This window comes from Helianthus annuus, chromosome 16, assembly GCF_002127325.2.
Source record: "Helianthus annuus cultivar XRQ/B chromosome 16, HanXRQr2.0-SUNRISE, whole genome shotgun sequence".
Taxonomy (NCBI): Eukaryota; Viridiplantae; Streptophyta; class Magnoliopsida; order Asterales; family Asteraceae; genus Helianthus; species Helianthus annuus.
This window is the reverse complement of record NC_035448.2, coordinates 152,464,042-152,480,799: the sequence shown is the minus strand read 5'-3', so window position 1 is coordinate 152,480,799 and position 16,758 is coordinate 152,464,042. Positions and strand designations below refer to the sequence as shown.

The window sequence follows — 16,758 nt, the reverse complement described above, 5'->3', positions numbered from 1 at the left end:
CATGTTGACACTTTTGGCCCCTATAGTTTGTAATTCCTTACTTTTGGGCATTTTCCGCTTCGTATGATCCATGAACCATCCGTTTAAGGTTATGAACATTATGTAGGGTTATCATAGAGTCTATTTATCCATTGTTGACACTTTGGACCCTTACGTTCCATAGTTTTCACTGTTTGTCACTTTTAGTCCCTCTAAAGTTTGTTTTCACATACCGGAACCTTATGACACGTGTCAAGACATTATTGGACGAAATTTTTCGAGGTGTTACATTTTGGTAAGAGTCTTGCCATTGTTCAGTGTATAGATCCTACAAAGGACCGGGGTCAAATTTAGTAGGACCTCCTTCAATACCCAACGGTATTGGATGGCGGGGGTCCAAACTCTTTGAACCCCTCATAAGTTAAACTACTATTAAAACTTTAACCCGGCTACTTAGGACTGTATCCCTGCTGACTCAGACTACTTAGCCGAGGGTAACGTCGCCTTCAAAGAAGGGCCTACCACATTATGCATTAATAACTTAATTAATTATCTTTCAATAATCCGACCCTTTAGGATTGTATCCTTGCTGACTCAAACTACTAGGTTGAGGGTAACGTCACCTTCAAAAGAGGGGCCTACTACAATAACTAAGATAATCTCTTAAACAAGTGCAAAAGTGTGAAAATAATCAAAGGTTATTGTTGGGATTGAATCATACCAGAGGAACAGATAATGAAAGCCAAAACCGGATCACAACAGTGGACTCATAATAAGCAGCTGTTTACACTTGGCTTTCCCCTTGACAGTGGTAATCTAACAGCTGATGGATCTTAAGTACTGCTCAATATAACAACTGATGAACCAAACACTGATGAAACTCTAAAGACTGCTGAAGACAAACACTGTTGCTCTATCTACTGTTGTTTCCTAAGTATTGCTGAAGACACAAGCACTGCCCATTGAAGGACTGATCACCTTTGAAGAAAGCACTGATGCTCAACATCAGTGCTCAGGCTACAACAGTGGAACGTGAAGCAGTTGTTATCTCTTGTTTTGTAATATACTTATAATCAGTTGTTAACATCAGTAGTTTGTATAGAACAGTGTTTATAGGTTGTTAGGTTGTTAGATGTCACTATCATGGTGACATCAGCTGAGATGCTTCAGTGGTTTGGTTTGCCTATAAATGGAGCAGTACCCTGTACTGTTACATTTAATTGACTGAGTGGATTCTTCTTCTTCGGTCCAATCCTTTCATCTTGTGCAACCAACCTTGGGGTATCTGTCACACCCCAACCGATGGCGGAAACATCGGGATGAGACGAAGTGTGTATAGATTGCTAGAGACTTCATAACACTATGTGACAATATTTAATTAAATTCAAATTTCATTTCAATACTAAGTTGTCATACAAGATTCGAATAAAAATAACAACATTGTTTCAAATTGTAACATAACAACAAAAGATAGATTAATCTAGGTGTGTATCTAGTCCACCCTAAATCTCGTTTCATCATGTCCATACTTCAACAATTAACCTGCAACATGTATTAAAATAGAGTTCAATGCAAAAGCAAAGGCGAGTATACAAGTTTGACTACATAGCATAATAGAATAAAACTCATATCCAACATGTTACTAAGTGAATAAATTTACTAGCAATGCAATTTTTGGCGTACAATATGATCAAACCCATGAATACAACGCATAAAAATAGCCTAATCCCAATCGTTCAGCGGGGTGGTAATGTTTAACTTAACAATACCCAATTAGAATAGCGGGCGGGGCGTTAATCCTATAGCGCTATAATTGTTAAGGTGGGCTAGCAAAGTTAATGAGCATATAACGTTCCAAATCGTTCATAGAGCATACAAGCATAGCAAATATTCATAATAGTTTCATGTCACGTTCATAGATAGAGTATGTTTTGTTTAAGCATAAAAGTTGTTTTGAATAGGTATACATGTTGCATCCCAAAGTGTAAAGGGGAAAAAGGGATCGAGTATACTCACATTGGTTGCGTTTGGAGATTCCTTGAAATAACGCACAATTAAAAATGGAGAATTCCAAGAGTATGAGAACGATTATCCTAAATATTTACAATAACACATAACGACCTAGTTAATATTTATATTAAAATTTTCTAATATTTATTGTTTACAACTTCCTTATTTACATATTATAATTTATCTCATTATAACCCTTTAATTGTTTAAAAAAGTTTAAAATAAATCGTTAATTACTTGTGGTAGTTATTATACGTTTAAGAGGGACAATAAAATAAATAAAATAAAAATAAAAAGAAACTGTTAATCAACCATCTTCTCTTACAAAACAACAGCAACGATTTTTATATATGTATACACCTTTTCAACCTTCACTTCCTTTTATTTTTAGTTTAGATGCAATATAATTAATGGTTTACAAAGAAAAGAATTGAAAAAAAAAGAATTATATCGAAACGATTCGAGGCGATCATGTTTTAATTTCTTTTAAACAAACAATACTTCGTCATTTTCTTCAATACTAAAAATACCAACCGAACAGAATTGTAACCTTCTGTTTCATTTGTAGTTTTTGGAATGTTATAAAGGTTCGACAAGTATTAACGAAGCAAAGAAATATTAATCGAGATGTACCGAACACATGACGATTCGAGCTAGAGTCCGTCGTGAATTCCGGTCGTCTTCTCCGATCTTCTTCTCGGTCTCCGGCGGCGTATCCCCGGCGTGTCTAGTTCCTACGATGGGTTTCCTCTTGGTTCCGGCTGCATGTTACCGAGCGAGAGAGGGAGATGGTAGGTTAACGAACTCCGACGAGTATGGGTTTCTCCGGCGCAAGTTTAACGTTTTGTGAGTGAGAAAACAAGGCGAGGTATATCGAGAACGAGTGAAGTGATCTCCGTTGGCTCCGGCGAACTCGGTTTCTCCGGTGGATCCCGACGTAAGCTCCGGCGAACTCGGTTTCTCCGCAGGAGGTTGTAAACGGTTGTGAGGGTATGGGAGTTGATTATTGTTTGTATACGTTGTCTGTACATATAATCGAGGGAGAGAGATAGGGTTCTTGCCTTTGTGTGTGGGTTTAGATGAAGCTGAAGGCAAAATGGAAGGGAGGTAAAAGGGTTAAAGTTTCAATGAGAATTAAATACAAGTAGTTGAGTTTTAAAACAAATAAAAAGAAAAAAGTTCTAGATTTTGTTGTTGTCTCGAGACTGGCTGTTTAACAGCCATTAAATGCTTTTTTTTTGTGAGAGATATTATTAAATGTAGGTATTTAACATGGTATATTATAAACACATGACTAATTTATTATTTCATCAAGTTTTAGGTGGTTTAAACATAAAAAAAGAACAATAAAATGCCTTTAAGGCAGTCTTCGCATGGGTGTAAACAACCCTAATTATCTTTTTTTTTTTGAGACATATATATAATGTATATTATGGTGCAACATGGTATGTATTATGAAATACAAGTAAATGGTGGTTGAAACCATTAAATAAAAGGAACATTAAGGCAGCATAAGGCTGCGATCCCTTTTTTTTATTTTCTTTTTTTTATTTATAAGTTATAAGATATATATATATATATGTGTGTTGTTTATTAAGGTGGTACATGATATTTAATGGGTTCCTAGCATGTAACAAGGCCTAAAATGATTAAGAAACATGTTTTAATTAGCCAAAAGATGTGATAAAGGTAAGTGTGCATAACATATAAAATGTAGCAAGTATGATAATCTTGAATAAATATTTGCAAGTGTCCAAAATGCGGTATAAGCGTATGTGAAGTATATGAGTCATGATTATATGATATGTATTTGTAAGTTCATCATATGTTTACAAGATTCACGAATAAGACAACAAACGTATAATGAATCAATACGTACGAGGTTGAATGAATAAGCAAAATATAATATGTTTGAAATAACAAATTTTGTTATGATCAAAGTCTCGGATTTTACAACGATACAACGAATTACGATTACAAGGAATACAAGTTTCCAAAAATAGAACTACAAGACATGCTTTCTAACTAAGGAAAGTTACGAAAAAGCGGAGCGTTACAGTCTCCCCTCCTTTAGGAAATTTCGTCCCGAAATTTATTTAAGAGGACACTTGATAAGGGATTTGGCTAAAGAATGATCGTCTGAAATCGAGACTTGGAAGTGTGGATGCGTATGGAAAAGTATGAAGTTTTGGGGAACGAAAACTTAGGTTTATAAAAAGGGGTTGTTTGACTAAAATGATTTAAAGCATTAGCCATGAATAAAACGCGTGTAGGTAAAACGATTTTTGAATAGCTAAATTTGGAGTTGCTTTACAAACGTATTGTATTTACGAAGGAGGTCTTTATATAATGGTTTGAAATCAATAAGAATGGGTTGCGTAGGAAGTTTTAAAGGTAGCATAAGACCACATATTCGTAGTAATTGCTTCTCGAGTGGAATGAGGAGGTTTGGTAAAATGTTAACAACCTATTAAATACGTTTACACAAGAATAAAGAATAGGAAATCGGTTCTAAAGGTAATAAGATAAGTTAGTATTCGAATGTTTAAACGAGCTTGATTGTGAACGAGGTTCGTATGAAAGAAAGGATATAGGAGTATGGGGCGTAAGATTGACTCTTAATGAATGCAAGTTTAAGAATAGCGTAAGAATGAAGTCTCGTCGTGGATAATCGGATATAATGCGTTTGTGAGTTGTTTAAAGTTTGTATTAGGTCTAAATAGGTCTGCAAAACACTGAATTTCTCCTGGCACGTTTTACGAAAGCTTGGTAACATGGTGAAAACACTTATATATAGGAAGTACCAGCGGCGTATCCACCATATTTTGACCACATTATGTCTGTTTCGTATTCGGTGTCATGTTACGTTCTGTGTTTTACCATACACAGTAGTACACTCTATGGTTCTCATGAGCCAATCACTATAATCCCGTGTGCACCCGCGATTATTTTGATCGTCGCATAATCCGCATAGCTTGTACTAGTTGAGTATGAATCAGGGTATGCATAGCTTAAAAAAATAAGGATGTGTACGTATAAGAATATAGTATGTAAGCAAGTCCATGCTTAAGTATGTATGGGATCCACACAAGCAAATCCCTCGAATTTACGCTCGCGTACGGGTACGACTGTATGAATCATGAGTATGAATGAAAGTACAAGCATATGTATAAGTATGAATTCGTATGTATGTATAAGCATAAACATAAAACGTGGAACTAGTATGTGTATAGGTATAAGCATAAAACGTATGAATATAAGGGTAGGCATAAATAATAAAATTTTCGTATATAGTGTATGTTGAAGCGTAACAAACTTGGGCATATAAAATGCTCGAGAAATTGAATATGTAGAATGATTGATATAAGCAATTTGTTGCGAGGTAACGATTAACTTGTGTATGATGAATTACATGTATAGTTGTTTAAATGAGACGTTGAGTTTATCGAATAAAAATTAGATTGGCTTTGGTTTGAAAGGTAGAATATAGTTTGCATATGTAAGAGGATATAAAGTACTCATTGGTCAAGCATAATGTATTTTGTAATGAATGGAAATGCTACTTTTGTTACGAAAGAGTTTACGTAAACCGAAGATGATCGGTCCCCATGAATTCTTCGTGCCCACGTGGTTTGTAAATTGGTGTAGGAAAAAGGGTTTAGTGGTTGTTAAAAGTTTTTAACAAATGATTTTTTTTTTATGTTGAAAAGATTATTTGGTAAAACGATCATATAACATCTATAAGATCTCATAAGTAATTGAGAAAGGTTGGTTTGATTTTGATTAAGAATGGAAGTCTCTAGTATGATGGTATAACGTGAACGTGTTTTAGTTATTAAACCGGATACGAAGTTCATGGGCAAGAGATTCATTGGTCCGACTAAATTGATATGTAGCATTTCGTAAGGTTTGAAATTTGGGTAATAAAACATTTTGAGACATGATTAAGGATCTCACGTATATGTGTCGAGTGAAAATGGATTGTAGGATAAAGAGTACGCTTAATAAAACAATGTATTTTGAAATCGGTATGAGTAGGTATTTTGATTAATGAAAAAAAAATAGTTTAGGTATAAAATATGATCGAGTCTGCGTAATAGGATATTTTGAAGAGACGTTTCGGTAACGATCACCTAGGTAAGGGAATCACCCCTAACTCGTTGGTGAGGTCGTTTTAAAAAAAAGGGGGAGTGGAGTTAATCGTCAAGGTAAGGGAATCACTCCTATCTCGATGATATGTCTGCACTTGTCGTTACAAAGAAAATGAATTTAAACTATTTGTAATCATGCATATGTATAAATGTATGAAAAGACCTAGTATGATGTGTGTGTGAGAAAAATATCGAAAGTAAATTCGTATTTGAAAGATTGCATCACATAAAAATAAATAGTAGAACACATGTTTGGTTAAAATTTAGGATGGTTCCAAAACGGAACTTTGACTAACCAAAGTGGTCGAAAAATCTTTCGAGTTTGAGGAGCATGCTTTGGCCTAATAGGTGAAATACTCTCGCCGACAAGTCGGTTAACGGTATTTACCCTTCCGGTTACTACATGTCCCAAGTCAATCGAAATTTCGAGACTTGGCGGGATTTAAAAAAATCAAGGAGTGGAACTAGTCGACAAGGTGCGGGTTTCACCCCTAACTTGGCGATTTAGTATCCTAAGTGTGGTTGGTACTCGTCGGGTCAAAATTTAATTTCAACACTTTGACGAGGGTCCACTAGAATTTGAAATTTGAATTTCTTCATCGAGGTGAGGATTTCACTCCTAACTTGATGGTGAATTTCATGTAAAAGGAAAAGTAGATGGATTGAAAGTTGTTCACCAATTTTGTGGGTTTCACGCCTATTTGGTAAACTCGTCTCTTTTGTATATTACGAGTGTTGGTGAGTAAAATGTATGAGGAGTAGTGTATGTCGAAGATTAAATAAACAAGTATAAACATGTCAAGTATGGCATATAAAGAATGACATATTAAAACAAATATTAACACATAATAAAACATGTATTAACACATAAGAATAGCATGTCAAGTATTAACACACAAGCGACATATATGTTAAAAAAGTCAAAGCGAATAAATGAGAAGCGAGTAAAGTAGCATGCAAGTAGTTACAAGCAATACACAAGAATAAAGCTCTAAAACTATAGACTAGGTTAAAGTATTCCTACTTTTCCTAATTCCCTATAGTTATGGCTCTGATACCAATCTGTCACACCCCAACCGATGGCGGAAACATCGGGATGAGACGAAGTGTGTATAGATTGCTAGAGACTTCATAACACTATGTGACAATATTTAATTAAATTCAAATTTCATTTCAATACTAAGTTGTCATACAAGATTCGAATAAAAATAACAACATTGTTTCAAATTGTAACATAACAACAAAAGATAGATTAATCTAGGTGTGTATCTAGTCCACCCTAAATCTCGTTTCATCATGTCCATACTTCAACAATTAACCTGCAACATGTATTAAAATAGAGTTCAATGCAAAAGCAAAGGCGAGTATACAAGTTTGACTACATAGCATAATAGAATAAAACTCATATCCAACATGTTACTAAGTGAATAAATTTACTAGCAATGCAATTTTTGGCGTACAATATGATCAAACCCATGAATACAACGCATAAAAATAGCCTAATCCCAATCGTTCAGCGGGGTGGTAATGTTTAACTTAACAATACCCAATTAGAATAGCGGGCGGGGCGTTAATCCTATAGCACTATAATTGTTAAGGTGGGCTAGCAAAGTTAATGAGCATATAACGTTCCAAATCGTTCATAGAGCATACAAGCATAGCAAATATTCATAATAGTTTCATGTCACGTTCATAGATAGAGTATGTTTTGTTTAAGCATAAAAGTTGTTTTGAATAGGTATACATGTTGCATCCCAAAGTGTAAAGGGGAAAAAGGGATCGAGTATACTCACATTGGTTGCGTTTGGAGATTCCTTGAAATAACGCACAATTAAAGATGGAGAATTCCAAGAGTATGAGAACGATTATCCTAAATATTTACAATAACACATAACGACCTAGTTAATATTTATATTAAAATTTTCTAATATTTATTGTTTACAACTTCCTTATTTACATATTATAATTTATCTCATTATAACCCTTTAATTGTTTAAAAAAGTTTAAAATAAATCGTTAATTACTTGTGGTAGTTATTATACGTTTAAGAGGGACAATAAAATAAATAAAATAAAAATAAAAAGAAACTGTTAATCAACCATCTTCTCTTACAAAACAACAGCAACGATTTTTATATATGTATACACCTTTTCAACCTTCACTTCCTTTTATTTTTAGTTTAGATGCAATATAATTAATGGCTTACAAAGAAAAGAATTGAAAAAAAAAAAGAATTATATCGAAACGATTCGAGGCGATCATGTTTTAATTTCTTTTAAACAAACAATACTTCGTCATTTTCTTCAATACTAAAAATACCAACCGAACAGAATTGTAACCTTCTGTTTCATTTGTAGTTTTTGGAATGTTATAAAGGTTCGGCAAGTATTAACGAAGAAAAGAAATAGTAATCGAGATGTACCGAACACATGACGATTCGAGCTAGAGTCCGTCGTGAATTCCGGTCGTCTTCTCCGATCTTCTTCTCGGTCTCCGGCGGCGTATCCCCGGCGTGTCTAGTTCCTACGATGGGTTTCCTCTTGGTTCCGGTTGCTTGTTACCGAGCGAGAGAGGGAGATGGTAGGTTAACGAACTCCGACAAGTATGGGTTTCTCCGGCGCAAGTTTAACGTTTTGTGAGTGAGAAAACAAGGCGAGGTATATCGAGAACGAGTGAAGTGATCTCCGTTGGCTCCGGCGAACTCGGTTTCTCCGGTGGATCCCGACGTAAGCTCCGGCGAACTCGGTTTCTCCGCAGGAGGTTGTAAACGGTTGTGAGGGTGTGGGAGTTGATTATTGTTTGTATATGTTGTCTGTACATATAATCGAGGGAGAGAGATAGGGTTCTTGCCTTTGTGTGTGGGTTTAGATGAAGCTGAAGGCAAAATGGAAGGGAGGTAAAAGGGTTAAAGTTTCAATGAGAATTAAATACAAGTAGTTGAGTTTTAAAACAAATAAAAAGAAAAAAGTTCTAGATTTTGTTGTTGTCTCGAGACTGGCTGTTTAACAGCCATTAAATGCTTTTTTTTTGTGAGAGATATTATTAAATGTAGGTATTTAACATGGTATATTATAAACACATGACTAATTTATTATTTCATCAAGTTTTAGGTGGTTTAAACATAAAAAAAGAACAATAAAATGCCTTTAAGGCAGTCTTCGCATGGGTGTAAACAACCCTAATTATCTTTTTTTTTTGAGACATATATATAATGTATATTATGGTGCAACATGGTATGTATTATGAAATACAAGTAAATGGTGGTTGAAACCATTAAATAAAAGGAACATTAAGGCAGCATAAGGCTGCGATCCCTTTTTTTTATTTTCTTTTTTTTTTATTTATAAGTTATAAGATATATATATATATATGTGTTGTTTATTAAGGTGGTACATGATATTTAATGGGTTCCTAGCATGTAACAGGGCGTAAAATGATTAAGAAACATGTTTTAATTAGCCAAAAGATGTGATAAAGGTAAGTGTGCATAACATATAAAATGTAGCAAGTATGATAATCTTGAATAAATATTTGCAAGTGTCCAAAATGCGGTATAAGCGTATGTGAAGTATATGAGTCATGATTATATGATATGTATTTGTAAGTTCATCATATGTTTACAAGATTCACGAATAAGACAACAAACGTATAATGAATCAATACGTACGAGGTTGAATGAATAAGCAAAATATAATATGTTTGAAATAACAAATTTTGTTATGATCAAAGTCTCGGATTTTACAACGATACAACGAATTACGATTACAAGGAATACAAGTTTCCAAAAATAGAACTACAAGACAGGCTTTCTAACTAAGGAAAGTTACGAAAAAGCGGAGCGTTACAGTATCAGGCTGAGGGGGAGCCTAGTTCTGTAAGCTTGCTTATAATCATTTGCTTTGTATTTCAATCATTCAACTTAATGAGAAGCATTTGTTTACTAAACTATTTTCTCTTCTGATTGTGTTCACAAAGTTTGTTTTTCATTTCCGCTACACTTAATCTCATTTTATATTCATTGTTCTGTCAAAATTATACAAACGAGCACAATCATGACAGCCTCCGATCCTAACAGTTATACTACACACGAGTCGGATCCAAGTGATTCATCTTGTCTATCTGTTTTTATTTTTATTTTCTTTTTCATCATTTTAGTTAGTTTTATTTTTCTAGTTTAAAAAAATCTTGTTTTAACATTTTGATTTGATTAGACGTTGAGGATAAACCGGTACTAAAAGCTCTTATGTCCTTGGATGACCTCGGTATCTTACCAACACTATACTACGTCCACGATGGGTGCACTTGCCCATATGTGTGTTTAGTGTTAGTGAATATCGTGTTTATAAATTTAAAACTTGGCTAAAAAGTGTAAAAAGGGCTTAAAATACACACCTAAATTATATACACACTGACACGCATCAGCGGGTGAGCCTTCAATTAAAGTTGATCCCCCAACGGCTACCGTCGATGAAGTGTTTGAGGTCGAGACTGATTGTGATGAGGTCGAGGCTGATTGTGATGAGGATGATCCCGATTACGTGGAGTCTGACTAAAAGAAATGTTATTGTAATTTATATTAATTTGTATTTGATAAACACTTGTTTGAAATATTTATTTGAATTTGTGTTACACTTGTTGTACTTTCCCTTAATTTCTATTAGATACACATGCTGTAACATTTATAAGTTTATAGGGATTATGTTTTTGGTATTGCTTATATTCGCTTATCTGATGGCGGATGTGGCCCCCTGGGGACATGGGGGTGACAGCGCTGGTGATCCACCGCCTCCTCCTGGTGGATTTCGTGGCACGCACGAGACTGACGGTAAGTCTTTTACTAAATTATTTTGTAGTCCTTATATTTTATATATTATAAATGTTGTTACTAATTATTTTTATTTTAATTGCAGCGGTTCCCCCTAAGAGGGTTAGGGGGAAAGCCAAAAACGAGAAACTATGGCGTCTAGTAAAAGCGGGGGGGCCTGTATCGCTTACGTTTGACAGACAGGTCACGTATATCCCTGTTGGTAAATCAAGAGATATGTTTTCACGGGAGGCCGGCCTGTATATGTGGCGGACCATCCCGTTCGATAAAATTGGATGGGATAACGTTGAACAACATTACAAGGATGCCCTCATGAACCACTTTCGGGTAAATAAGTTATATGCAGAAAATTTTATCAAATATTTAAGTACATGCAAATCTAATTTATATATGATATCTTAACTTTTTTATTTAATTTGTAGGAAAATTTCAGTTTTGATGAAGTGGAACGTGATTTAGAGGCGAAAAACTTGACGGGTGGTATTAGGGCTGTGCTTATGAAGCGGTACTCTGACCACAAGTACGAAGCTAAAAAATTATTTAAGAGCGACGGAGGTTACAATGATATTGCGAGGGCAAGGGCATACCATCCCGTGGATATGCCCTATGATAACTGGTTGAGAACCATCGAAGGTTTCCGGGACGCAAAATATATTAAAAGAAGCAAGGCCCACAAGGACAATCAAGGGAATTGGGTTGATCCGGTTGCTGAACAAAATTACGTAAGTATTTCTTTTAAGTATTATTTTCTATAACAAATATATATATATATATATATATATATACACACACATAGTGGAAGGTTCAAATGAGAAGAATTTTTTTGTAAGAAGAAAAAAAAAGAAGTTTCAACCAATAAGAATGCTTCATTTTACTTCATTTAATATTTGTATTTAATTTTAATATAAGGGTATATTGGTAAACTTACTAAATCATTAATGTGTATTCTTCCCATTTAATAATTAGCTAAATTAAATTTGTAACTTCTTTTCAAAATATATATACTTTTTTCAAATTAAAAAAACAACTTAATTTAAAGTGTAGAATAAATTACTAGTTGTGTAGGATAAATCACGAGTTTTGAAGGATATATTTCGAGGTGTGTAGGATAAATTTCGACTGTGTAGGATAAAATTCGATATTGTGTAGGGTATATGTAGGAAAATTTTGATATGTGTAGGTTTTGTAGATTATATGTAGGATAATTAATAATTAGTTGATTAATTAATTAAAGAGAGAAAAATTAATGATATGAGTTATAAATGAAATAACATTTTACTAATATGCCTTTTCTTCTTTTTATTCTCACATTAAATTTTCTTCTCAAATGAACATTCCCCTATACACATATATATTTAATCATCTTCGTAAAATACAGCGGAACATACAACAGGCCACAGATGAATGGAGCGGTGATGGTCCTCCAATTGCCCCGTATCAGGAAGCGTTGGGTGAGCGGCGAGGATGGTACCGCGGGATGGGGCCTAAATCTTCTTCCAACACGTCCTCGAACACGTCCTCTAACATGTCGTCTTCGCAAGCTCGGACGCAAGAACCCTTTTCCGAGGTAAACTACGCAATTTATAAAATGACAAACGAGCGCATGTTTCCTTGTTAAATATATGTCGGTAGCGTTAATTAATATGCTAATATACGTTTTGATATCTATTATTGTAGGATTTTATTAACAGCTTGTTCCAAACGCCGTCCTTTTTGAACCAACTTAACAACTATCTTGCCTCACAAGGAAAAGGAAAAAGAAAGCCAAAAGACTACGATTATGATAACTTATTCGATAATGAATCCGACGAAGAGTGACTTGTTGTTTTTAATGTATGATTTAATTAAACGTTGTAGGATTATAATGTAAGACTTAAACGTAGTTTTTAACTATATTACCTTTAGTATATGTTGATTATGTTCTTGGCGTATGTTTGCGTTGTTTGAAATAGGCAGGTTCTGTTTTTTCGGCCGTAAAACTGGCTGGGCAGCTGTATATATAGCTGCTGCATTAAAAAAAAAGACTTTTAGCGGCGACACCTGTCGCCACTATTGCCCTACAACATCGATATTGAAAGGTTGATGTGTGAATGGAAGCTTCATTGAAACGACGATGTTGCAACAATGATCCTACAACATCGATATTGAAAGGTTGATGTGTGAAGGGAAGCTTCATTGAAACGACGATGTTGGAACAATGATACTGGAACGATAATATGTAAACAAAATCAACAAATATTCGAACAAAGAAGTATAATCGGAGATTAGCAGGCTGAATCACGAGAAATATGCATTTGAGAGAGAGAGATACGCTCACAGACATAAAGAGAGAGAGATTTGAATGTGGAGCTAGATTGATATATCTTATTTATAGGATTACAATATATCGTTTGAATTTTGAATATGGAGCCAGAATTTTGAATTTGAACAGAGGTTTACTTTGGGAACAGAGGTTTGATTATAAGGTGAATGGCAGAGGTTCACTTTTGGGAACGGAATTTTAAATGATTTTATATATTAGGCTTTATGATTTAAAAATGACATAAGAAAAGCCTTGTTGGACAGCCTCTCTAGCTGACACATCAGCTTTTCTTATGTCATTGGGATTTCTCCTTTTACAGAAAGTATAGATAGATATAGATATAGACTAGGAGTTGGCTACAAAGTCCAAATTTTCTAAAAAGTGTAAAGAGTCATAAAACAACATAATGTCAATCATAAAACACACCAAAATCCACAAATAATAAAATGAAAATTACTAAAACATGATATCTGTTAGTTTGTTTTGTTCTTTGGATAATAAGACTCTGATTATCGATTGATAACATTATTGTGTTTTATGTTGATTAGCATGTTGTGTTTTATATTCATAGTTCAACGATGATGTGTTTGAAGTTTTTATGGATTATTGGGGTTTGAATATGGTGTTTTAGTAATCTTCACTCTGTTCTTTGTTGGTTTATGTGTGTTTTTTAGCTTAAATTATAGTGTTTTATGACTTTTTACACTTTTTAAGAAATTTAGATTTTGTAGCTGAACCCTATTCATATAGATTACTAGCTTATATTTAGAATAATGATAGACAATTTCAATATCATCTATTTACCAGAATAAGAAATAAATTTTATTTATCAATAAAAAGATTACAAACATTATAATTTTCCACCGGCAGTCCAAGACTCCAAATGCCTAATCTGATTTGGCTTGCAGTTTGTTTTGTGGTGTCATAATTTTTATTTTATTGTATTTTTTTATTATATGACAACCACGAATTAAGAAACACATATTTGATGCTCGTAATCACAAAATGGAACGGAACTCAAACCTAAAATTTCTATCCCGAATTGGGTATTAGGAAGTTAATATGAACACAATCTGCTTACCTAAAAATATAAATTTATACAGTAGGCTCATCATTATCATACTCAATAAATCCCACCAATAGCAAACCAATGGTAGGGTCTGAGGAGGGTAAGATGTAGACAGCCTTACCTCTACCCTGTAGGAATAGAGAGGCTGCTTCAAGTGAGACCCCCCGACTCGAACGCAAATTTCTACAAATAGTTGTGTTTAAGCTACAAACTTTTGCGCTCATTACTTTTTTAACTTCCGTGTTTTGAAATCAAATACATAACGTATTTAAGTTGTGACATAAAGTAGCTAATCACAACAAACGGGTTATTGGTGGGATCGTCAAGTTTGTCTAACCCATTCAGCTAAATGTGTTCACATAATCCACCTAAAATTGATCCCAACTCATTTAGGCTAAACAGGAACTTACAAAATTCATATCAGATTCATATCATCATAAAAATTCACATCCCTAATTCTTATTTGTATATTTTATTCTTGTTTCTTGATAGTTTGGTTATATTAACCCTTCGTATGCTTGTTATAAAAGGGAATGGGGATAGAGGAAAAGTTTTTAATACACATTCTTTTAAAACTACGAAGTCGTAGGAATACCATTAAACGAACTCTGATTAAACTCATTCTAGCATCATTGGAATAGTCTCGGTTTGAACTCTACGATTTGACATTTTAAGTTTTCGCTAATGGCTTTTTAGGTTGTATATTTTAGAATTTTTGTTTCAGATCATTATGTCTATTTATTTGTCATTGTGTTTTCTTCCTTGGCATTGTGTTATATTGTTTGACATTGTGTTATATGTTGCTTGACATTATTTTATATGTTGCTCTGCATTATTTTATATGTTGCCCGGCATTATTTTATATTTTGTGATCAATTATGTCTTTACCCTTTATAAATTTAAGAGATAATACTGTGAATGTAAGATAACTCAACTCTGGGGATAGACTCATTCCATTACACTACAAGAAATAACCACTTTTAGCGGCGACACCATTAGCGGTGACAGGCCTAGTGTCGCTGCTATTGGTCGATCTGCGTCACAGACCCTGAGACCAAACCCCAACCATTGATCAAAATCATGATCTAACGGTTGGAGATTTAAAAGGTATTAGCGGCAACAGTTTATGGGCAATAGCGGCGACACGTCATCTCCGCTAAAAGTTTATGTCAGAACTTTAAATCCTAGCCACACAAACCTTATCTCTTTTTCACACATTAGCGGCGTCAGAGGGCAATACCGGCGACACACTGTCGCTGCTAATGATCTATCCACCTATCAGTCCATATCAGCGCGAAAACTCCCTCCTCCTTCACTTTTCCCCCAAAAAAAACTTCGCCGGTCAGACGCGATTTTTCCCCAAATTGGTTAGTTAAACTTTGTTTTTGTTAAATTACTTCTTTATTTTGTTATATACATGTTATAGGGTTTAATTTTTGTGTTTATGGAAGAGAAATCGGATCATCACCATCACTTCTCCGATACCACCATCACAAATCCGGTCACCAAGTCGTCTCCGTGGTCTACTTCTCTTTGAAACTTGAAAATACGGTTAGTTTTATATGTATATTTTTTTTCAAAGTTTAGAAATTGTAAAATTTTTGGTTTAGGTATGTAAATATGTATGTAAGGATGTATGTTTATATGTCAAATGTATAATGTAGGTGTATTTGGTGAAAAGGTTTATAAGGAAATCTATGTATTTGTGTATGTAGGTGTATGTAAGCATGTATGTGTGTATGTATGTCTATGAATGTATGTATGTAGGTGTATGTTAGTATGTCAAATGTATAATGTAGGTGTATTTGGGGAAAATGTGTATATGAAAATCTATGTATTTGTGTATGTAAGCATGTATATGTGTATGTAAGTCTATGAATGTATGTATGTTAGTATGTATTTGTGTATGTAAGCATGTATATGTGTATGTAAGTCTATGAATGTATGTTTGTAAGTATGTATGTGTAAGTTGATGATTTCTATGTTTATGGTCATGTTTGAAAAAAAATATATGTTTAAGTTGATAATTTCTATGTTTATGTTTAGGTTTGAAAAAAAAAAGTTTAAGTTTGATAATTAGTATGTTTGTGTTTAGGTTTGAAAACATTTATATTTACATTTGAAAGATATATATTAGTTAGGAAATACCCTCCTTGAATTAAAATTATCATTTAAAACATAACAAACATAGAAAATACCCGCCAAAATTGAAATCACCATTTAAAACAAAAGGAGCTAAGAAAATACCCGCCAAAATTTAAACCATCATGAAGAACATTACATATTTAAAAAATCGTGGCTGATATTGAATTCATCATTTCAAACATAACGAGCTAAGAAAATACCCAATCGAAATTGAAATCATCGAAGAATTTGGGATCGGCCATTAAGTGATGACCGCGTCAATAAGGTTCAAAATGTT

The 16,758-nt window shown here is 34.0% G+C and overlaps 2 long non-coding RNA genes across 2 annotated transcripts; both read right to left on the bottom strand.

Moving 5' to 3' along the window:
- Positions 1-1,480: 1,480 nt before the first annotated feature.
- On the bottom strand, positions 1,481-3,317 carry LOC110916685. Its single transcript, XR_002579924.2, has 3 exons — positions 2,623-3,317; positions 1,996-2,072; positions 1,481-1,521 (listed from the first exon to the last, which is right to left on the bottom strand). It is a non-coding gene; the product is annotated as an uncharacterized LOC110916685 (long non-coding RNA).
- Positions 3,318-7,406: 4,089 nt separating this feature from the next.
- Positions 7,407-9,167, bottom strand: LOC110916314. Its single transcript, XR_002579641.2, has 3 exons — positions 8,563-9,167; positions 7,934-8,010; positions 7,407-7,459 (listed from the first exon to the last, which is right to left on the bottom strand). It is a non-coding gene; the product is annotated as an uncharacterized LOC110916314 (long non-coding RNA).
- Positions 9,168-16,758: the final 7,591 nt, after the last annotated feature.